The sequence below is a fragment of the Dermacentor variabilis genome, chromosome 7 (genome assembly GCF_050947875.1).
Source record: "Dermacentor variabilis isolate Ectoservices chromosome 7, ASM5094787v1, whole genome shotgun sequence".
NCBI lineage: Eukaryota > Metazoa > Arthropoda > Arachnida > Ixodida > Ixodidae > Dermacentor > Dermacentor variabilis.
The window spans coordinates 140,224,332-140,248,110 of record NC_134574.1 but is presented as its reverse complement, the minus strand read 5'-3'; positions in this window follow the sequence as shown (position 1 = coordinate 140,248,110).

Genomic DNA, 23,779 nt, shown 5'->3' with positions numbered 1-23,779 from the left:
TGCCCCAACGCCAACATCATCGACCACACCTCCACGGGCGCTTGGACCGGGAGCGTGTACGACGCAACCAACGACGCCTCCAGCGACGCCAGCCCTAGAACGTCGAACGCCACTCCGACGCCGGCTACGAGACCCACACCACGCCACATCCGCACCGAACCAGACGTGAGCACGAACGCCAACCACTCTCAGTAGAATGCTAGTGGCAGTGTTACCGGTTCGTCTGTACTGATAGTTCTTGTGTGTTAGTTTTGTTAGGTTTGTGTGCTGTTCGTGTCGCGTGGGTTGTATTAAATGTGCATCTGTGTGGGTACGCCTGTCGCCTAGTCCATTCTTTCGGCCAGAGTGTTCTCCGGAGGAGATCCGTGACAAAGACAAGTGGCGAGCCTGCCAGGATTCATTTCCTTGCTTCTTTTTGCTTTGTCTCGGATCTTTCCGATCTCTCGACGGCAGAAAGTATGGATTTGGCAATAACGCTAGAACTTGCGCTCAAGCTAGGGTTAAGCAAGGAAGAGGCGATGCGCCTCTGGGACGAGAAGAAAGAAGAAGCAAAGAGGCAGAGAGATGAAAGGGCGCAAGCACGCGCAGATGCTCGCGAGGCAGAGGAGCGAGAGGCTAGAAGAGCTAGTGAGGCAGAAGAGCGAGAGGCTAGAAGAGCTCGCGAGGCAGAACAGGAGAAAAGAAGGATAGAACGAGAGAAGGAGTTCATATTGTGGAAACAGGCGCATATCGCAGGAGGCTATGAGGGGATCACGGACGATGATACGCGTTCTTTAGCTGGTACCGAATCCCCTAGACCTACTAGAGTTTGTCCAAGAAAGTTGATGGCCCCTTTTGATGACAAAAGAGATGATTTGGACGCGTATCCGCAAAGATTCCAGCGGATAGCTCTGGGGCAAGACCAAGCTGCATGCGTTGCCGACTCTCGGGCAGAACTTGTCACACCATCTGAAGTTCCACATCTGAAAGGAGAAGAAACGCCACTGGGAAATGAGGTGGTGACTGGAGCACCGAAGTCAAAAGAAGCAATGCCGGTGGCGGTGGGGCAAATAGGGGACCGTCCTGTATTGGTGCTTAGAGACAGCGGAGCCAACACAGCTTTGGTAAGGAGAAGCCTGGTGAAGGACGAGGAACTTACAGGGGAAACATCGACCCTCACTCTCGCAGATAGCACAGTAGGGTACATTCATGAAGCCAGGATTCGAGTGTCCACGCCATACTATACCGGACAGGTAGTGGCAAAATGCGTAGAGCAGCCCATCTACGATCTCATCATGGGAAACATTACGGGTGGAAGAAGCGTCGAGGAACCCCGATCCTGAGTGGAGGATGCTCGACGTTGAAGAACTCCCAAAGTAGGAGAGGGCCACAACAACTCAGGCGAGTGATGGGGATGGGGCAGTCAGTTTCTCGACGGCAGTGGAGACAAGAGCTCAAGCGACAGGCAGAGCAATGCAGCGTTTGGAAAGAAAGTGGGTAAGGAGAAGGCCAAAGACAAGAAGCACACGAGCAAAGACAAGTCCAAAGACAAGACGAGCAAGAGCAAAGACAAGTCCAAAGACAAGACGAGCAAGAGCAAAGACAAGTCCAAAGACAAGACGGGCAAGAGCAAAGACAGGTCCAAAGACAAGACGAGCAAGAGCAAAGACAAGAAAAGCAAATGCAACGATAGTAAAGAGAAGAAGAAATAGAAGGGTTTCTGTCCCTGGCTAAGCAGCAAAAGCAGCAAGAGCAGCAAGAGCACCAAAGAGAAAGGGGGACGCAAGCGCAAGTACAAGAAGGCCAAGAAAGGCTCCTTTAAGGAAGGCAGCTCCAGATAGAGAAGCAAAGATAAGGCTGGCAAGGCTAAGTCCAGCAAGGAGAAGGGGGGCAAAGGAAGCAAGGAGGCGGACAAAGGCAGTAAGAAGTCGAGCAAGAAAAAGAGCACCAAGAAGAAACACAGCAAGGATAAGCAAAGTAAAGAAAAGCAACAAAGCGAGGAGAAACACCACAACGAGGACGAGCACGGAAGCAAAGAAAAGCATGACAAAGACAGAATACTCATTTCAGGTGGAATATATTAAAGGCAGGGATAACGTTGGAGCGGACTTTATGAGTAGAGCCAGTTGAACAGCTTGCTGCTACGCTATGTATTTCAGGGATGTGTCGCGTTGTTGGTGTTGTGGTTATTACATGATTATACAAAGCAGTGTGTTGTGGACATTAACATGCTTATTAACGACACGATGTGGACAATTGCATTGTTCTGAAAACGCAGTTTAGTTGTGGACATTCACATGTTTAGAACCCCGTATGGACAACGGCAGTGATGTGTTAGTGGTGTGCTTTTGGTGTGTGCTGGTCATCTGCGTTGTGCTGTGTGGTGTGCTGGGGCCAGAATCGCCACAGAAGATAGTCTGCTGGCTGGATGGCTTGAAGAGGAGGACGACTTGAGCAGTTTTTCAGGGAAAAACTCGAGAGAGGGGGCCCTTGTCACATATAAGAAGGAAGATAAAATAAAATGGTAGACGAAGAAAGGTTTCAAGAAGACGACGAGGAGGGCGTTAAGAATGACGTGGATTAACCGAGGACGAAAGAAGACAAAGAAGTTCTCAGTGAGGTGACAAGAGATGATTGGTGGAGAAGTATCCGGTGAGATGGAAAGCGATGATTGGTGGAGAAGAGAAGACGAAGAGAAGGATTACGTGGACTAACAAGGCTATAAAAGGGCGAGGAAGGGCGAGACACAGGGGGGAGAAGAAAGCAGCGGAGACTCGGCGGGTGAGCGACGGTTCGACCGGAAGAGAGCGACGCCGGCTACTGCTCCGGTGAGCTCGTGTTCTACGGCTTTGCACCGCAGACTTCCTGCCGTTCCTGCAGAGCCCGTTCCTGGGAGTCCACGGAGGACGCCACCACCTGCTACGGCCAGGGGTGTCTCTACCACTGTTGCCACCCTTCCGGGTGGTGCCCCAACGCCAACATCATCGACCACACCTCCACGGGCGCTTGGACCGGGAGCGTGTACGACGCAACCAACGACGCCTCCAGCGACGTCAGCCCTAGAACGTCGAACGCCACTCCGACGCCGGCTACGGGACCCACACCACGCCACATCCGCACCGAACCAGACGTGAGCACGAACGCCAACCACTCTCAGTAGAACGCTAGTGGCAGTGTTACCGGTTCGTCTGTAGTGATAGTTTTTGTATCTTGTGTGTTAGTTTTATTAGGTTTGTGTGCTGCTGTTCGTGTCGCGTGGGTTGTATTAAATGTGCATCTGTGTGGGTACACCTGTCGCCTAGTCCATTCTTTCGGCCAGAGTGTTCTCCGGAGGAGATCCGTGACAGAGATGAAGTATTGATCAATACTATAGTAAGCCTTGCGTTGATAGGAATGTTAAAAAAAGGATATACTTAAACTTGACTAAGTTAAATTATGAATAGTAATAGTAAGATTTGAACTGTGAATTTGTGCTTTTACTTTTTGAATTTTCTAAACTGCAGTAGAAATAAATCAATTCTTCAAACTAAAAACTATTAACAAGGCATTCTTTTTGTGCCACATAGGAAATTATAAAGGGCTAGGCAAACGTTCCTGTGGCTATGTGCCAAAACTGTTGCTCCAAGGGAGAGTATAACAGTGCTGCTTAAAGGTAATCCTAAATTTTGAAGTGGAATTTCTAGACATAGTTTTCGATGATTAGAAAACCGCCGGCATGATAATAAAAAATGATCTATAGATTCTGGTTCATTACAGAGGTAGCATAGAGGAAAAAATCTGAAGATTTTGCTAGTGACAGAGCTTTTTTGTCCTCGCTCAAAGAAAATCTCCGATATCTGGCTGCAGTAATGTGCGCAGTTGCCGACAGCACAAATAGCACAGGACCTGCTAAAGAAGCTCTTGCTAAGGAATCGGCTTTTTCATTTATATCAATGTCTCGGTGGCCAGGGACCCATACTATATGCACTAAACTTAAGTGAGGTGGAGCTAATGAATAAAACGTGTTTCCAGTTGGCGACTTTGTAGACGCAGTAAGTGCGCTGCATACAGATACAGAATCTGTGATGATAATAACTCTTGTAATATGCATAGGTAATTTCCGCGAGGCAAGAACTATAGCCAGAAGTTCGGCATGAAAAACTGATGTGTAATCTGGTAGGCGAAGTGAAAAATTCCAATTGAGGAATGGTGAGTAGATACCCACACCTGCCTTCTCTTCACACGAAGAAGCATCGGTCGCAATTACGTTTATTTTGAAACGGGCCAAATAATCTTGTAAACGGTCATTCAAATATGTTGTGGGCAGAAATTTCGCATTGTGTGGAAAAATGTCTGCAAATTTAATTTTCAGTGACCCCGCGGAGACCTATGGAGCGGAATTATTTCTCTAAGGCGAACATTTAAGGGTGCTAATTGCGCTTGCACAAATACTACTTGCGGGGTATGGAACCGTGACCACGTGGTCTCAAAAAATGGACCTGGTTCACTAATAAATGCATATTGTCCACGTCGTAGCGAAGAATCGTAAGCTCTTAAGTAGGTTTGAACCGTAAGCATGCGGAATCGTGTGTGAAGAGTAGGTAGGCGCGCTTCCTGGTATAATACATTATTAGCAACGAATTTAGGAAGACCTAAACATAGTCGAAGAGCTTCTCTTTCTAACAGAGCAAGGGGCCTTAATTTATATTTTGCACTTCCGGAGAACAAAACACAACCAAATTCTAGGATCGGTCGTACATACATACCATAAATCATAATTAATGTGTCACTTCGCATACCAGAGCGTCGGTTACTGACTCTACGTAGTAAACCTATGGCTCGTGTCGCCTTCGTTCCAATATTTTCTATGTGAGAACGCCAGTTCAGTTTTCCGTCATATGTGATACCCAAGTATTTAAGCGACTCTACCTGAGGAATGGTTCTCTGTTCATATACTAATGATAACTGTAACGGCCTGGAAAGCGGAAAAACAAGGCTTGCACTTTTGTTTACGTTTAGTGACAGGTGCAGGTTGTGAAGCCACGTCTGTAGAGTACAGAGGTACGTTTGCAAAGACAGGTGAAGGGAATTGATGTCTCTAGCTGTCGCGAAAAATGCAATGTCATCTGCATAGACATACAGATTCACATCCTGGTGCAGTGGTACTGTACTCATCAACAGGTTAAATAGTATAGGAGACAGAACAGCCCCATGAGGCACCCCTCTTGTCTGATCGAACATTCTTGAAGAAAATCCGTTTTGAAAACAATGAAATTTTCTGTTTCTCAGAAATTCAAAAATCCATGCCGTTATATATTTAGGAAAACTGTAGGACTGTAATGTGTCCAGCAGTAGAGAGTACTCGACGCTGTCATAAGCTTTTGCTATGTCAAGTGTCACTAAAGCGCTAATTTCTTTTCTATGCTGAGCAAGTTGGATGCGGCTTCCCAAATCTACATGCGCACACCAAATGGAGAGACCGGGCCGGAAACCTATTTGACTTGGGCTCAGCAACGAATTTTAAGATATATAATCCATCATACGATCATATAAAACTCTTTCAATTAGTTTTACCATATTTGACGTAAGAGAGATAGGCCTAATGTTGTCAAGGTTGTAGCCAGCTCCTTGTTTTTTAAGCAGCGGAATTACTTTGGCTGTCCGCCATTCTGGTGGAATCCAAGCATTTTTTAGAGAATAATTAACTGCGTTGAGAATGTCATCAGAAGACATTTCAAACAACATTTTTAGCATGGCATTGGAAATGCCGTCAGGACCTGGAGCTGAGGCAGGCAGAGATCTAAGGACATTAGAGAGCTCTGACACTGTGACTTCCACGAAGTCATCAGCGATGGGAGGTCTTAGTGGCCCAATCGGCAAACGTGATGTTAAGCGTTGCGCTAAGCCCTTTCCTATGAATTCTAAAGAAGCAGATAACTCGCATGGTGAAAGTATTATCGATTCAATATTCGCTGGTGTTGGCATGAATTTTCTACATCGAAGGAATCTGAACAGAGCTTTTTTGTTGCTGGGCTTAGACAGGAATTCATGATGTTTTACGTCATACTCATGTTTGGCATTCGAAACTGTTCTCTTGAACGCAGCAGCTGCAAATTTATAATCACTCCAGTTACTCGGGCACTGATTGTAAAGTAATTTCTTCCACGCGGCTTTTCGTCTTCTATATTCCCGCGTGCAATCCGAATTCCACCAAGGAGAGGTTGTATTTTTGTTTATCTTAACATTAAATTGGGACTTTTTAAATTTAAAGGAACTTTTGACTACTGCGCAAAGCCTCATGGCTTTGATGTCATTCGGTAGCATGTTCTGGGAACTGAGTACCGTTTTCAAGATACTCTGAAATTTCTGGTAGTTGACAAAAGTACGCGTCGGAGACTCCAGGGGAATAACAGGGCAGACAATGTCAAACCTAATGGGTAGATGGTCACTATTTGAAGCTGAGTCGACAGTAGACCAGGAAGTTACGGAAAGTCCTGAACTAGCAAATGTTAGATCCAATGCCGATTTAGAAAGACCCTGAATGAAGGTAGCTGACTTCGTGTTTAAGCAACAAAAATTTTGATTAATTGCCCAGTCGGATAATCGCTTTCCACATGAGTCCGTTTTGAAACCCCAAGATACATGATGCGAATTAAAGTCTCCGGCTATCACAATTTCTTTCCTACAAGAGTTGACAACGGTATCGAGGAACCGAGTATCATGCAGGCCTGTGGGAAAGTATGTATTAACTAAGGAAAATGGGGAACAACCAGGAATAGTTACATCTATTGCTAGTATCTCACCCTCCGTAGACATGTACTGGTCGGAAATTTTTACTTTGTGGCATATTTTAGTTGCTATCAAGAAAACAAGCCCTCCGCCTCTCGATGGACGGTCCAATCGAAATAAACGATAATTTTGTATACGAAAATCTTGCCCATTGGAGAGCCAAGTTTCCTGCAAAAAGATAATGCCGGGAGAAAGTTGTGAGCAAAAATATATTAAATCAGTAGCTGCAGAAATAATGGAACGGCAGTTCCACTGTAATACCTTTAAATAACCTATGATGAATTAATGCCTGCTTTAGAAACCACTTGCTCTAAAATGCTGTCTTTTAAAAAATTTTTCTTCGAAAGACTGTCTTTACCGTACTTTGTTGGTTTTGATTGAGGATCATAGCTGGAAGAGTTAGGATAAGAATCTGACTTGGAAAGACCATCTTTCACAAACTTTTTAGTTTTTGAGTGCGGGACAGAGATCGATGAGCTATCGTTAGGTGATCTTGTGCGTTTAAGAGTCGGGAGGTCCATTTCTACATCCTGGTTGTTTTCTGACACTGATCTAGAGAGAAGCATCCGTTGTCGGTCTGCTGAGTTGAAGTGGATGGCACAGCATTGTCTGCGTCTCGTACAATAACTGATGAGGGGTCCATTAGTTGTTCAGCCTTCGATGTTAGGGTCTGTGTAATAATCTGCGAGCTAGCATTAACTCGCTAAAGGAGTGAAAAGCTGAATCATTTGTGATGTCAACACTTGAGCTAGAGTTTCCGACAGGTTTGATGTTAGTCGTTCCATAGCTTTTGACAACGCCTTTTCGACCGCTGTCGCAATAGAATCGGAAAGGGCTGAGTCTGTAACCATTTGCTGACGGGCTGTCACTCCTGCATATCCCTTAGATCTCCCCTGGACCTCAACAACAGCATCACGGCGCGAGCAACGTCTCCTTTCAATTAAATCTACAATTTGCATTTCCTGTGATCTTGCAGGACAGTTCGAGTAGTTGGCGGAATGACCACCACCACAGAGACAACATTTCTCTTCTTTGGAGGAACAATCACTAAAACTGTGGCTGTCTCCACACGTACGGCAGAGGGGTGCAGATCTGCAGCCTCTGACGCTGTGGCCAAATCGCCAACGCTTGTTACATTGGAGAATGCGTGGAGCTAGAGCTTCTACCTTGTAAATTAGGGGCCAGACCTTAATTTCTGTGGGCCGCATCGTTCCAGCACATGTAACTATGACTGACTCTGTTGGCACCTAATTATTATCAATCACTCGACTGCACCGGTAAACGGAGATGACGCCAGCTACCGAGAACATTTCTAAAATCTCCTCAGGGGTTAAAGTGACGTCCACCCCTCGTACAATGCCTCTGGAGCATGCGAGATGTGGTGGTACGAAACAGCTCACCGGATGGGAAGCGAATGTGGAACAGTTCAGCAGTTCTTTGACACAGGTGTGGTCTGGCGAGCAGCATAGTATGCCACCTCTGCCGAATTGATGGACCTCTGTGATTTGACGGAAGTGGGGTGAGGCCTTCTGCAATTCGCCCTGAATCGTTTTTGGGTTTTTCATATTGAGCGTCTCTCCAACAGTCGGCACCATGGCCACAGGAACAGTGCCGGCTCCACTGCGAAGAAAAAACTCAAGCGGCAGCTCCTGAGGAGCTACCGAGGCTGACCACGGGGAAGCCCCGTAGCCAGCTGATGCTACAGACATCAAGCAAGGCTAACACAAAAACACATCAGAAAAAGAAAAAAATGTATATATAAAGGTTATGTGAAGTTACAAGCTGACCAAAGAAAATACCACCCGATACTTGACCTAAGCCCCCAAAGCAGGATTGGCTAAACCGTGCGCGTTTCTTTTGGACGCGGTATTTTGGGTCACCAAAGCCGCTACTGCGCGGCGGTATACCGCACCACCGTGCGGTATACCGCTTTGTTGGACTTGCACTATCTTCAGGATCCACGACCCACGAATACAGTTAGACGCGAAAAAATCACCAGTATATAGTTTCCAAGGAAAGCTAAACACTTTAAAAAAAATTCGCCTTCCATGATTCTTCCTCCACCTTGCTGGCTTCCGCAGAACTGGTTTGCAATATGAACACATTATAGCCGTCCTACCGAGGTGCTGTGTGTCTGCGCTAGTCTGAGCGAAACGGACATTTAAAACGTCAAGCTAACATTATAACAATCTCCCGGGAACGTACAGCTGATTAGCGCTGACAGTTTCGCGTCGGTCCCATCTCGCGCCATCGAGGTGCGCGACCACCTATACAACACTGCACGCACTCCACGCCCCGTCAGCGTTATGAGACGCCTGGTATCTTGGCCAGGGCGCTGTTCCTTCTTCCTGTAGCAGAATTCACCTTGCGTGCAGCGTCGCGGCCAGCATGCATGCAGCGCCCGCATAAATGTTAGAACATCCTCCGAGCCGTTCAAGCACAACGCTAGTAGGCCTTGGTATCGCTGTCAAGTTGCCAACACTTTTTTGCCCATATACACCCCACCACAAGGTCTGCCACAAAGAGTTCCTTTCAATTAGGATGACTCGATGTCCTCCTCGCCCGCCGCTCCGTATAGAGTGAAGGCAACCGCGGCGTCTACAACGGCGTTGGGCACGCGAATGGCGGACGCCGTAGCAGACGCCTTTAGCGGACGCCGTAGAGGGACGAGTTTTTCGGCGCTCGTGTGTATCCGCCATTCGCGTGCCCAACGCCGTAGTAGACACCGCGGTTGTCTTCGCCTTGTACGGAGCAGCAGGCGAGGAGGACATCGATGCCCTCTACTGTCAAGGGGAGCGGAGAGACAACGCGCGCTGTCCGGAGGAATGGGGGAGGATTTGGTGGTAGGTTTACCGGTCGCTGACCGATGAATAACAATGCGTTGTTCCACCGATTTCTTATTGCAACCCATTCATTCGGAGTTTGTGCAAACGTTAATGCTCACGGCTGGGAGGAGCGTACGCAGAGCGGGCCCTCCTGTAACGTATTGTAAGTAACATATCCCGCTTCACGTGCTGCACTGCAACTGAAGAACTTGGGTGCTATGCGCTAAACCTTGTTATCCCTTTCCATGCGAAAGCAAGATCTACGACTCTGTGTGCTGTTTGCGACCGCTTTGTATACCGTAATTATGAGCCAGCGCCCGAGGTAGCATGCCAAGCGATCAGTCAGCTAATATCTCCCGCACGCCATTAAAGTTTGTGTATCTCTCTTCGAGCGAAACTGCCACTTGTTTCTTTTCACTTTAATGTACATTGGCCAAAATTTTCTGGCGTGACCACCTTCCTGGATCGATTTTTTTCCACCCAGTGTCAACGAATGGCCACCAGTGCAGGCTTCCGCAACCGTATGGCGTGGCTGTTGTACAACGTTCACCTCGGGGACCACACCAAGAATTGCACCACACCATTCGCCGTCCTCGAGAAAGTCTGTCAGAATTTCAAGGACCCTTCGTCTTGCTAGGAGGCCGTGACCTCAATGGACCTTCTAGTTAGTATCAATTGTGGATGCGACCGCGACGTCACCTCATACGCTACACATATGTGACGATGGCCACAGATAGTTCCATATAGCTTCTAGCGGGAAAAGCCGGCGTCTCGGCGAAAGTTGTTTTACTATAACTGTCATACATGTGTGTATATTGTCACGTTGTTTTTTTTTTCACTTTAGTGCACTCTTTTAATTTATCGCTCGTGCGCTGACTAGCGATATCCGTGTGCCCAATAAACATATTTGTGCACACAACCTGGTCACACTTCGATAACACGGATGTTTGGATACTTGAGATTAAATTGTTTGCGGTGTGTCAGAGTTCCTTCTTGGAGGGTTTTAAATCTAATTGATGAAGCTTTCTAATGAGGTAATTCCTCGGTAATCTGTTGCACAATATAATGCTACAGTACATTATACTGGGTGTTTCTAAATAGCCATTCCGAAATAAAAGGACGGTTCCTTTAAAGACGGGCTGTCAGTGGTGGCGACCATGAGGTGACGGATGATACGTGATAATTAGTCGCTAATTAACAAAAATTCAATTAACTTTCAAGCTTTTGGTGTCAGCGGGCTCATCACCCAAAAGTTTATATGGCTTTTACGGATAGCTCGCCTCAATGTCGCAGTTACGATGACCCCGCGGAAACGAAAAGTGGAAAACTTAATCAGTGATATTTTGGTAATTAGTGAATAATCACCACGTACCACCCGTCACTCTATGGTCGGCGCCGCCAATGCTGCGTATCTGAAGAAACCGTCCATTTCTTTCAAAACGGCCATTTTTAAAGTCTTCGTGCAAACACTCAGTATAATGTACCGAAACGCTTGGGAGCATTTCAAGAAGCTACAGCTTGTCATTCGGATGTGTAGTACAATGCATCAATGTGCGCGCTGCTCTAACCCGAGTAACGCACCTTGTGGCTTTTGCAATGATTCTGGCACGAGGAGTTCTACAAGAGTTTTTCGTGTGGCAGTGACGGAGTATGGCGATGTTCTGTTGAAAATAAGCTATTGATGGATTGATTGATTGATTGATTGATTGAAAGTCGACGGTCTCATACCGGTATGAAAAGTACTGGTATACCGGTACCGGTAAATGTACCGGTATACCGGTACCAAATGTTGCGCAACGCCCGAACGGCAAAACGCTCACTCGAGGACGTAAGTTTCCAGATAACTTTACGAGGACCGCCACATCCGTGACCCGCTTCACCCTGGCCACGTACGTATACGATCGGAACCGGAGGCGATCGCGGACGCTACGCGCCGCACCGAGAATTCCGTGTTCGGACAGAACTGCATTTGGACGTTTACGCGTCCGCGTCCCGCAAGTAGTCCTCGAATCAGCCGCCGCTGATCCTCGGTGACCCGCTCACCGGTAGTCCGCTTGGCGTGCCGCCGCTGTTCTTCGGCGGCCGTGTCGCTTCTCTCTCGCCGCCCCAAGGCCGCGCGTACCTCGGTTGGCCCGTCGTCGCTTCGACCTCCCTGCTTCGCCGCTTCGGTACGCATCGCATACCTCTGTGATACCCCGATGAACAAATAAGCATGCACAGAAAATCTGAAGCGTGTTGGTCAATTACGGAATTATCAGCAAATTAATTTCATAAGTGTTCCAGCACTATAACGCGTATTTTACGAACAACGAAGGAAGTTTGCCCAACGTGGTGAAAGAACTCAAAGTGTCAGAAACTTGACATTCAAGGAAGTTGGGGGAAGATTATGAGCGATATGTGGCCACAGTTTCAAAAGTCACAGTTTTACACCTTTCAGAAGGACGTCGTAAAAAATTCTTAAGTGCTCGAAAATGGTATATGGCCGGTATCCGCTATGTTTTCAAGTGTCCCGAGAGGACATCGCGTTATACCTAATTTAAATTTGGTAAAATTAGGGTTCATAGAAGGTATATTTAAATAATCGCGAAGCTTTATCATTTGTGACCTAGTTATTATTGAATATAATTACAGCTGCACTCCCGCCTCCAACCTATTTTCGCGAGTTAATCAACTCAGATATTCGGTTATATATCATCATCATCAGCCTAGTTACGCCCACTGCAGGGCAAAGGCCTCTCCCATACTTCTCCAACTACCCCGGTCATGTACTAATTGTGGCCATGTTGTCCCTGCAAACGTCTTAATGTCATCCGCCCACCTAACTTTCTGCCGCCCCCTGCTACGCATCCCTTCCCTTGGAATCCAGTCCGTAACCCTTAGTGACCATCGGTTATCTTCCCTCCTCATTACATGTCCGGCCCATGCCCATTTCTTTTTCTTGATTTCAACTAAGATGTCGTTTACCCGCGTTTGTTGCCTCACCCAATCTGCTCTTTTCTTATCCCTTAACGTCACGCCCATCATTCTTCTTTCCATAGCTCGTTGCGTCGTCCTCAATTTCAGCAGAACCCTTTTCGTAAGTCTCCAGGTTTCTGCCCCATATGTGAGTACTGGTAACACACAGCTGTTATACACTTTCCTTTTGAGGGATAGTGGCAACCTGCTGTTCATGATTTGAGAATGCCTGCCAAACGCACTCCAGCCCATTCTTATTCTTCTGGTTATTTCAGTCTCATGATCCGGATCCGTGGTCACTACCTGCCCTAAGTAGATGTAGTCCCTTACCCCTTCCAGTGCTTCGCTACCTATCGTAAACTGCTGTTCTCTTCCGAGCCTGTTAAACTTTAGTTTTCTGCGGATTAATTTTCAGACCCACCCTTCTGCTTTGCCTCTCCAGGTCAGTGAGCATGCATTGCAATTGGTCTCCTGAGTTACTAAGCAAGGCAATATCATCAGCGAATCGCAAGTTGCTAAGGTATTCTCCATCAACTTTTATCCCCAATTCTTCCCACTCCAGGCCTCTGAATACCTCCTGTAAACATGCTGTGAATAGCATTGGAGATATCTTATCTCCCTGTCTGACGCCTTTCTTTATAGGGATTTTGTTGCTTTCTTTGTGGAGGAATACGGTGGCTGTGGAGCCGCTATAGATATCTTCCAGTATCTTTACATATGGCTCATCTACACCCTGATTCCGTAATGCCTCCATGACTGCTGAGGTTTCGACTGAATCAAACGCTTTCTCGTAATCAATGAAAGCTATATATAACGGTTGGTTATATTCTGCACATTTCTCTATCACTTGATTGATAGTGTGAATATGGTCTATTGTTGAGTAGCCTTTACGGAATCCTGCCTGGTCCTTTGGTTGACAAAAGTCTAAGGTGTTCCTGATTCTATTTGCGATTACCTTAGTAAATACTTTGTAGGCAACGGACAGTAAGCTGATCGGTCTATAATTTTTCAAGTCTTTGGCGTCCCCTTTCTTATGGATTAGGATTATGTTAGCGTTCTTCCACGATTCCGGTACGCTCGAGGTTATGAGGCATTGCGTATACAGGGTGGCCAGTTTCTCTAGAACAATCTGACCACCATCCTTCAACAAATCTGCTGTTACCTGATCCTCCCCGGCTGCCTTCCCCCTTTGCATAGCTCCTAAGGCTTTCTTTACTTCTTCTGGCGTTACCTGTGGGATTTCGAATTCCTCTAGGCTATTCTCTCTTCCACTATCGTCGTGGGTGCCACGGGTACTGTATAAATCTCTATAGAACTCCTCAGCCACTTGAACTATCTCATCCATATTGGTAATGATATTGCCGGCTTTGTCTCTTAACGCACACATCTGATTCTTGCCTATTCCTAGTTTCTTCTTCACTGTTTTTAGGCTTCCTCCGTTCCTGAGAGCCTGTTCAATTCTATCCATATTATAGTTCCTGATGTCCGCTGTCTTACGCTTGTTGATTAACTTAGAAAGTTCTGCCAGTTCTATTCTAGCTGTAGGGTTAGAGGCTTTCATACATTGGCGTTTCTTGATCAGATCTTTCGTCTCCTGCGATAGCTTACTGGTTTCCTGTCTAACGGAGTTACCACCGACTTCTATTGCGCACTCCTTAATGGTTCCCATGAGATAGTCGTTCATTGCTTCAACACTAAGGTCCTCTTCCTGAGTTAAAGCCGAATACCTGTTCTGTAGCTTGATCCGGAATTCCTCTAGTTTCCCTCTTACCGCTAACTCATTGATTGGCTTCTTGTGTACCAGTTTCTTCCGTTCCCTCCTCAAGTCTAGGCTAATTCGAGTTCTTACCATCCTATGGTCACTGCAGCGTACCTTGCCGAGTACGTCTACATCTTGTATGATGCCAGGGTTCGCGCAGACTATGAAGTCGATTTCATTTCTAGTCTCACCATTCGGGCTCCTCCACGTCCACTTTCGACTAACCCGCTTGCGGAAAAAGGTGTTCATTATCCGCATATTATTCTGTTCCGCAAACTCTAATAATAATTCTCCTCTGCTATTCCTAGAGCCTATGCCATATTCCCCCACTGACTTGTCTCCAGCCTGCTTCTTGCCTACCCTGGCATTGAAGTCGCCCATCAGTATAGTGTATTTTGTTTTGACTTTACCCATCGCAGATTCCACGTCTTCATAAAAGCTTTCGACTTCCTGGTCATCATGACTGCATGTAGGGGCATAGACTTGTACCACCTTCAATTTGTACCTCTTATTAAGTTTCACAACAAGACCTGCCACCCTCTCGTTAATGCTATAGAATTCCTGTATGTTACCAGCTATTTCCTTATTAATCAGGAATCCGACTCCTAGTTCTCGTCTCTCCGCTAAGCCCCGGTAGCACAGTACGTGCCCGCTTTTTAGCACTGTATATGCTTCTTTTGTCCTCCTAACCTCCCTGAGCCCTATTATATCCCATTTACTACCCCCTAATTCCTCCAATAACACTGCTAGACTCGCCTCACTAGATAGCGTTCTAACGTTAAACGTTGCCAGGTTCAGATTCCAATGGCGGCCTGTCCGGAGCCAGGTATTCTTAGCACCCTCTGCAGCGTTACAGATCTGACCGCCGCCGTGGTCAGTTGCTTCGCGGCTGCTGGGGACTGAGGGCCGGGGTTTGATGGTTGTATTCATATAGGAGGTTGTGGCCAAGTACTGCACCAGGGTGGCCAATCCTGCTCTGGTGAGAGAGTGCGTTACCGGTTCTAGTCACCGGGATCAGGCCGCACTCCAGGCCTGTTTGTGCAATTTTCTCAACACACGTTTTTTTTTGTATTTCCCGGAGGAGAATTGCGCGGCACCGGGATTTGAATCACGGTCCTCTTGCACTGGAGACGGATACTCTACCGTCCCCGCAGGAGTTAAATTAAAAATTGAATTATGGTGTTTTGCGTGACAAAAACCACTTTCTGATTATGCACGCCGTAGTGGAGGACTCCGAAAATTTCGACCACCTGGGGTTCTTTAACGTGCACCTAATTCTAAGTACACGGGTGTTTTCGCATTTCGCCCCCATCGAAATGCGGCCGCCGTGGCCGGGGTCTGATCCCGCGACCTCGTGCTCAGCAGTCTAACACCATGACCACTGAGCAACCACGGCGGGTCCCGCAGGAGTTGTACGCCTCATTTAACCTACAGTGGTGCCCTATTTGATCAGTCAAGGTGGACCAATCTGAGCTCGGTTATACCGCATGGATGGCACTCGGCTAGAGAACCTGGTATTTATGACCTGCACATGTGTGGCCACACATAATTGAGGATATATAATTTTTTTTTAGGAGGGTTTCCGTACAGTGATAAAAGGAAGGAAAATACCTTAAAAAAAAGGGAAAAAAAGGAACATAACATGTGATTTGAACTCGTGATCCTTCAATGTTGCCCGGAAAGGTAGCTCAGTCGGTTGGTTCGTCAAGCCAGCGGTTACTTTCAAGCGCTATAGCTCCTGCTCCGAGCGTCATACTTATGTGGAAAGGGGCTGGTGTTGTCCGGAAGGCATAATCGGAAGGCATAATTTCTTGGAAAAATGGCCGCCAGAGGAGCAGCGTGAACTCGAGCGGCTTTAGAGACTAGGAAAACTGCCTTAAAGTATTTAGACTTAAGGGGAAGCTTCGTTAACAAACTATAACACGGCAATCAGCACTCGAATATAATTATAACCCTAATAATAATTGTAAATATTCATCTCATCTATAGGATCTAAAGCGCGCGCTGTTTCTTGCCTCTGCGTGTAGTAGTGAAGAGAGCCAGTTTAAGGGCGGAGAAGAGGGAAGGAAAAGAAAGCAAACTTGCAGCGCCGTGGTTTTAAGGCGCAACCGTGGTAGAGAAACGGAAAGGCGATATAAGCATGCGTGGCCATGATACGCACACGACAAACTGCCTTACAATATTTAGACTTGAGGGGAAGCTTCGTTAACAAACTATAACACGGCAATGAGCACTCGAATACGACGAGAGAAATAATTGAGACGTGGAAAATTCCCTTGAAATAAATCTGGTTTGCGAGACAAATGCTTGTATGTATTGAATCTCTTAAAAGATGAGGGGGGAAATATGCGCTCACCGAGAGGGCATCGTCAGCACGAGACCACCACCAGGCTCCTTACGGGGATGTGGAGAGCTTCGCGGCCGGAACGAAGCCTCCCCTCTCCGCCGGCCAGGCGTGGAAAACGCGCTTTCCGATCGCTCAAGGTTGCGTAGGAATAGTATAGTTCTAGCGTCTAGGAACAGCTTTAACAGGTGCGAGGACGGCACGCATAGCGTGGGAAGCTAGCCGCCGGAATAGCTATCTTCGAGAGCTATTCGATATTATATTATATTATACTTCGAGAGCTATGACTGATGCTTTTCTATATATATGTATCCATCTCATCTATGCGATCGCATGCGCGTGCTGTTTCTTTATATATATATATATATATATATACACACACGCAAGTGCCAGGACAAAACCAAGGAATGTTGTTTGCCCTCTCTTGGAGATACTCAGATTTCTTTTTGCATTCGCCTAAGTACACAATTAGTCTTAATAATTAATCAGCTTCTCATACATTACAATTCGATCAAAAGTGTTAATGAGACAATTGTAGAGCAACTTGAAAAACTCCCGGTGCCACTTCATAACGTGTTTTTTTTTTTTTTCGAGCGTAAAAGAAACCCGCAAATACGCGTAAAACTGCCGCGCGACTAGCCTCTCAAGGCACGCACCCCCCCCCCCACCCCCCCTCTCCCCCCTATGCCTTGCGTGCAACGGAAGACAGCCAGCACCCTCTACAGACAGCGCGCTTCCTCCCCACTTTCTTCCCTCGCACGCGCGAGATTGAGCCGCCATCGTCGGCTTACCGGCCGTTGTGCCACACTGCGTGTCTATCATCCAAGCAAGAGGCGCCCCCCCCCACCCCTCGTTCTTCTGAAGTGGTTGCCCTTGTGCTGAGCGTCAAACATCCACTGACAACCTTCAAAGTTCCACGAAACTCCCGACCCCTTTCCGTACGCCGAACTGAAGCGTGCGGTGCTGCGCAACGCCAAGGCTGATCCACTGACAGCCTTCAATGTTCCGCGGAAATGCTGACCACCTCCAGCAGAGTCCGGTGGTACGCCGCACCGAGACTTCTACCGCTATGAAAAGGGAATGCGACCCGCGACCCGGATGACGTCAGCACCTGTCCGAGCTCCTTCCTGCCGACGATGGGTTACCAGAAACTCAAGTTAAAGTGGTAGAGCAATGTTCTAGAACGTCTAAGGCGTCAATTTAATCGCGAACAGAGCGTTAATAACCGAGAAATTGAGGTAAATGCATGACACGATTTGAGACCATTCCGGTACTAGCCCGATGACGAAAGGACTCCTCATAATTTGTGTTACTAATACTCAACTACTCGTACTAAAAATATCATTTCATTCGATTATAAGACAGGCAAAAATGCTGCTTGTCTACGTCTATTCGATTCTAAGAAAAAATAACATTTTGACGTTACCCTTCAGTAATATGGGTGTTCGAAAGGTTTCGTTTTCGCTCGACTCTGCGCCGCGCACGCTTCGGAGTTTCAGTACTTTCGTTATCGCGTCGTGCTGTGAGGGTTCTGCTGGCTCGCGAAACTTTCATTTGGAACAAGCAGCGAGAATGCCACGTCCATGGGATGTCGTGGGAAGCCCTCGTTGCTCGTAAATGCTCGCACTGACATGTTACAGAAGTGAGCCCCCTCTCATTAAAAAAAAAAATTAAATACGAAGGTTTAGATTTTGAGTGCACGTGCACAAATGAGGAGTCTCCATCACGTTTTTCATGGCAAAACCTACTTTTCTTTGCGCAACCACAGATGTCAAGATGCAACATCACGTGGTCGATTGGCATGTTAGTGCAGCATCCTGGATTTTCATGTATCTCGCACTATCCTAAAGGCATTTTACTGACCAGTGCTTTTTATTGGTCGTGAGAGAACATAATGGCTCATACCAAATTATAGCGTCAACTTGCTCGAAAGTTCTTGTCGCACCATTTCGCCCTCATTAATATCTGGCATGAACACTTTACGCAATCATTTGAAATTTAATTTGCAAATGATTGAGCGCAGCGAGCAGCAAGTACAAAGGGTTGCGGGAGGATGTGTTACCATGGCAGTATTAGGATGATCATTGTACGAACGATCAAGGCGGATCAAGGTGCGAACGCTTAAGACAAAATTTCGAGGCAATGCGATCAATTTGGAGGCATTCATAACCAGGACGTGCTACGAAAAACAATACTGTTTCTGTGAAAGGTCTTTCCGGGAAAACAACGAGTGGAACGTCAAGGCGCACAGCCGCTGGTTTCTATTCGGATATTCGTACACAGAGACTATTTCCAGGATTTAGAGTGAAGGTGCACTGGGCACAGGATGCTGCTTGATAAATTTGTTTATTGCCTGAATCGACAATAATTGGATGCACAAAGTAGTTATCTATAGTTGGTTATGCAAATCCAACGTTCGAAAGCGCCAAGATTGTGCCGCCAAAGATAAATGTCCTCACTTTTCCTCTGCGACGTTCTCGAGAAAAGTCTCGAGATCCATATATGTATATGGATCAACGAGAAAAAGGTGAAATAACCGAGGAACCTTGTTTTCGTTACCCACAACCATATGAAGCCAACAGATAATGAAGCGAAGTTAAGCATAGGAGAAATTATTTGTTGGTTTATTTGAACTGCATAAATGATTAGGTAAAGGGAAGTGATCACAGTGGACGGCAAAAGAATCTTGCCGCCGAGTGAAGCAAACCCACATGCACTCCGCATTGCGCATGGATGCGTTGCTCTACCGACTGAGCTACGACAGCAGCTGTTCCCCACGTCCACATTCTTGAATATTTGTCTATGTGTATGGGAGTGTCAGCCGGCGCCAGTCATGGCCGTGGTGGCGGATGCTGTCATTATCTGTTGGCTTAAGAAAAAAACATTCTGGGTCTTTTCGTGCCAAGACTACCGCTTTAACGTGCACCTAAATGATAGCACACGAGCGTTTCTGCATTCTGCCATGATCGAAATGCTGTCAGCGACAACAGCCACCCAAACGACTGGTATACGCGCTGAAACATTTCTGCACACCTAAGTACAGTCAGAAGTTGCTCACTTTGCTTGCAGAAACGTAACTACACTCACCCATTGCCAACATTTCCGCGAGGCTGGGCCGTCGATGCCCTCTCACCGGGTAGCCGTCCATCGCGGCAAGAGGGAACTATTTCTCGTTGCTCGATCTGGGAACAATCCGAAATGCGATAAGCCGCCATCAAGTCTGACTGTACGTTATCAAAGCACACCACACCGATACACAGCACGAAAATGCTCGTGTGTCCCCGCTTTGACCGACTGCCCACCTAACTAAACATTTACACAAGCGTCGTATGCGTAGAGACACAGACATTCCAGACATAGGAAGGAAGGAAGGAAGGAAGGAAGGAAGGAAGGAAGGAAGATAGATAGATAGATAGATAGATAGATAGATAGATAGATAGATAGATAGATAGATAGATAGATAGATAGATAGATAGATAGATAGATAGATAGATAGATAGATAGATAGATAGATAGATAGATAGATAGATAGATAGATAGATAGATACGCCATAGATATGCAGGGGCGGCCACAAACACCGTAGCGGAGGACTCCTGGCTAATTCTGATCACTCGGGTTTCACAGGCGTACAACCAACGCGGTACGCGCACACTTATGAATTTGGCCCCTCGCCTCACCAAGGTGTGGCCACCAGGAGCGGGAATCGAACCGGTGACCTCGTGCTTAGTAGCAATATGACACAGTCACCGAGCCTTCGCGGGGTCATTTAAAGAAAACATTTCCGCGTTTTATATTTACTATGCTAACACAGCAATCGATATTGGTCCCGAGCTAAACCGCTCTCTGTAAACGTACAACGCGCAATGCTGAAACAAAGTAACGTACGCTCCGTAGCTCCGGGTACTTGCTCGTCGATGCGACTTGTATAGTTGGCACGCGAAACATATGCCTATGGCAAGGCATAAATGAACAACTTGGCAGTTGAGCTATGCGGTCAGCCTAAAGGTTAGGCTAGCAAAAAACTCTCGACCCGTAGGCTTCTTCTTCTTCTTCCCCTGCTGGTGAAAACCAGATATTATCGAGTGCGCCACCTTCGCATGACTGTCATGGTGATGATAACAGGCACGACCATTCCAAAGGCATTAGGGCAAACTCATTTCCTGGAATTCGCCGTTAATCAGGCGGCGATCGAAGCTCCATTGGGCGGAATAACTAATAAAGCCATATTAACGAAAATTTTGGCAGAAACCATAGATGATTTTGTCAAAGCTGGTAATAGCTTTGTTACTTGAACTGCTGTGTTCAAGTCATCCCACGGTCCACAGAAAGCATCATGCGCGCAATTTGATTATAGAAGTGTGTTTCGACAGGGAATCGGGCGACAAGAATAAAGAAATTTTCATACAATCGACACATCGAGCAATAGCTGGATAACATTTATTTTGAAAGCCATTGTTTGTCCAGGGAAACTTTGAATAAAAATGATAGTTTACTGCTTTCGCTTGACCCAAATCTAACACAAACCTTCGAAGATCACAAAGAAACGTTCATGGGTAAACTGCGGCACCATTACGTTTGAATTTAAATATGCCAATATGCGAAAGAGAGAAATCGAAAACTCGAGGGCGAAACTAAACGCTTATAAATAGGTATAAACTGTTGTACAATGGCGCTTGGCCACAATTGGCGTAGGAGCGTTTGTGTTCATTTACTGTATACTGTTCTCAATCGCTGCGTCGCTATTTCCAGGTCATTTATTTTCATTGCGCATTGAAACCTTGAACATTCATTCAATCGACGTGATCAGTCTCATCGCGCTCTCCTTGCTTTTCTAGAATTAACTAATTTAGGTTCGTGTTGATAGCTTATTACAATTTTCAAATGACGATACCTCCGACACGATGTGTTTTTAACATTCTTTAGTATAGCGTGACCTGGAGTGACCGGCCCTACTGTGTGCGTCCTGTGCTGTGTATGACCTGTGCTGTGTGTATTCTACTTCATTTTTGAGGTTGGTCATCTTGTTCTCTCTTTCCATTTTCCTCCCTTCCTTTCTATCTTCCATTTCTACGTTTATTTCACCTCTTGTCTAAAGAGTAGCCAGGAGTTGTGTCCCTTGCGATGGCAGTTGCCAGCCTTCTCGCTTTCCCTTTCCCGCTATGTGTATATATGTATATGCGTTTTCGAAACAAATGATATTAATTCAATTTCTGGCGTATTCAAGGTGTTTCTACAATGTCTACAAGTTAAGTATGACGTTAGCAATAAAATTGTTTGGTTCCCAATTTTTAAAGAGCTTTTCTCTTCTGTTCTTTAGTAAACTCAATAATAATAAAGAAAGCTGACCACGTAATTCAGCACAATTCTATTACAGCTCCTGCGTAAGGTAGCTTTGCCCATAAGCTGAATACTACGCACAATGGCGTCAAATCCAAATATTTTTTACACTGTACACTCAGCCGAAGGAATTTTCGAACTTCCGAAAAAAGAATACACGCGCGTTGTTTGTTAACGGTAAATCAATCAATTGGTAGAGCATCGCGCGCGTAATGAAAAGACGTGGGATCGTTCCCCACCTGCGGCAATTTTTTTTTTCATCCACTTTCAATTCCATGCATTCATAATTTCTTTATTTCATTTAGTAAGTAGAAGTAATTTTCCCCTGTGTTGTTCTTGGTGTCCTTATTTGTTGGCTTCTTATGATATGATTATGAAAAATCGGGTCCCTCGTGGTTAACCCCCTTTCATCTCGTTCATTACATAACGAGGGTATCGAATCCGGCAACATTGATGCTTTCAGGTAGCACGTGTGAGTTTATTGACCAGTTTCCTTCACCCATAAAGATCACATACTCATGACGCCTGTCGCAGACAGGATGTTCCACATGCGCCGCAAAGGTTTGTGAGTGGTGGCGCTGACTAACAGTCCCAGGCTTAGCTCTAGTAGTAACATAAATACCCCAGAGAGTGGATGGGAAGACGGCGCCGCGTTAGCTCAACTGGTAGAGCATCGCACGCATAATGCGAAGACGTCGGATCTATCCCGACCTTCGGCAAGTTGTATTTTCATCCACTTATAATTTATTTATTGCAATTAGAAAATACAAGTAATTTTCCCTGTGTTGTCCTTGGTGCCTTTATTTGTTGGCTTCTTATCATATGATTAGTAAAAATGTCATGTACGTATGTAGCCCCGCTCTAGACAAGCAAAGCCTGGCTGTCCGGCGTGCCCGCGACCGGGCCAGTGGGCTAGACCTGCCGGTCACGACGTAGGACTAGCCGGGGGCGCGACGAGTACGCGTCCTCGCCGGACCTGCAATAAAGTTTCCTCACTCACTCACTCACTCACTCGCTCACTCACTCACTCACTCACTCACTCACTCACTCACTCACTCACTCACTCACTCACTCACTCACTCACTCACTCACTCACTTTTATTATCATATGATTAATAAAAGTCATATGATTTTTGACTAGTTGATTTAATGACTAATGACTAATGGATTTTATGATTCAAGTTGGTCCAACGGTTGGTTTCAAACCCTCAGCACAGACAGCCCGATGCTTTGACTATTCGGCCATGGGCTATACAGTGACCCAGGTCAGCGGGGACAACGGTTACATGCAAACAACATGCAACCATAGATAGATAGATAGATAGATAGATAGATAGATAGATAGATAGATAGATAGATAGATAGATAGATAGATAGATAGATAGATAGATAGATAGATAGATAGATAGATAGATAGATAGATAATAATAATATTTGGTGTTTTACGTGCCAAAACCACTTTCTGATTATGAGGCACGCCGTAGTGGAGGACTCCGGAAATTTTGACCACCTGGGGTTCTTTAACGTGCACCTAAATCTAAGCACACGGGTGTTTTCGCATTTCGCCCCCATCGAAATGCGGCCGCCGTGGCCGGGATTCGATCCCGCGACCTCGTGTTCAGCAGCCCAACACCATAGCCACTGAGCAACCAAGATAGATAGATAGATAGATAGATAGATAGATAGATAGATAGATAGATAGATAGATAGATAGATAGATAGATAGATAGATAGATAGATAGATAGATAGATAGATAGATAGATAGACGGACAGACAGATCGAAAAAGTCCATCAAGTACCCTAAGACTGT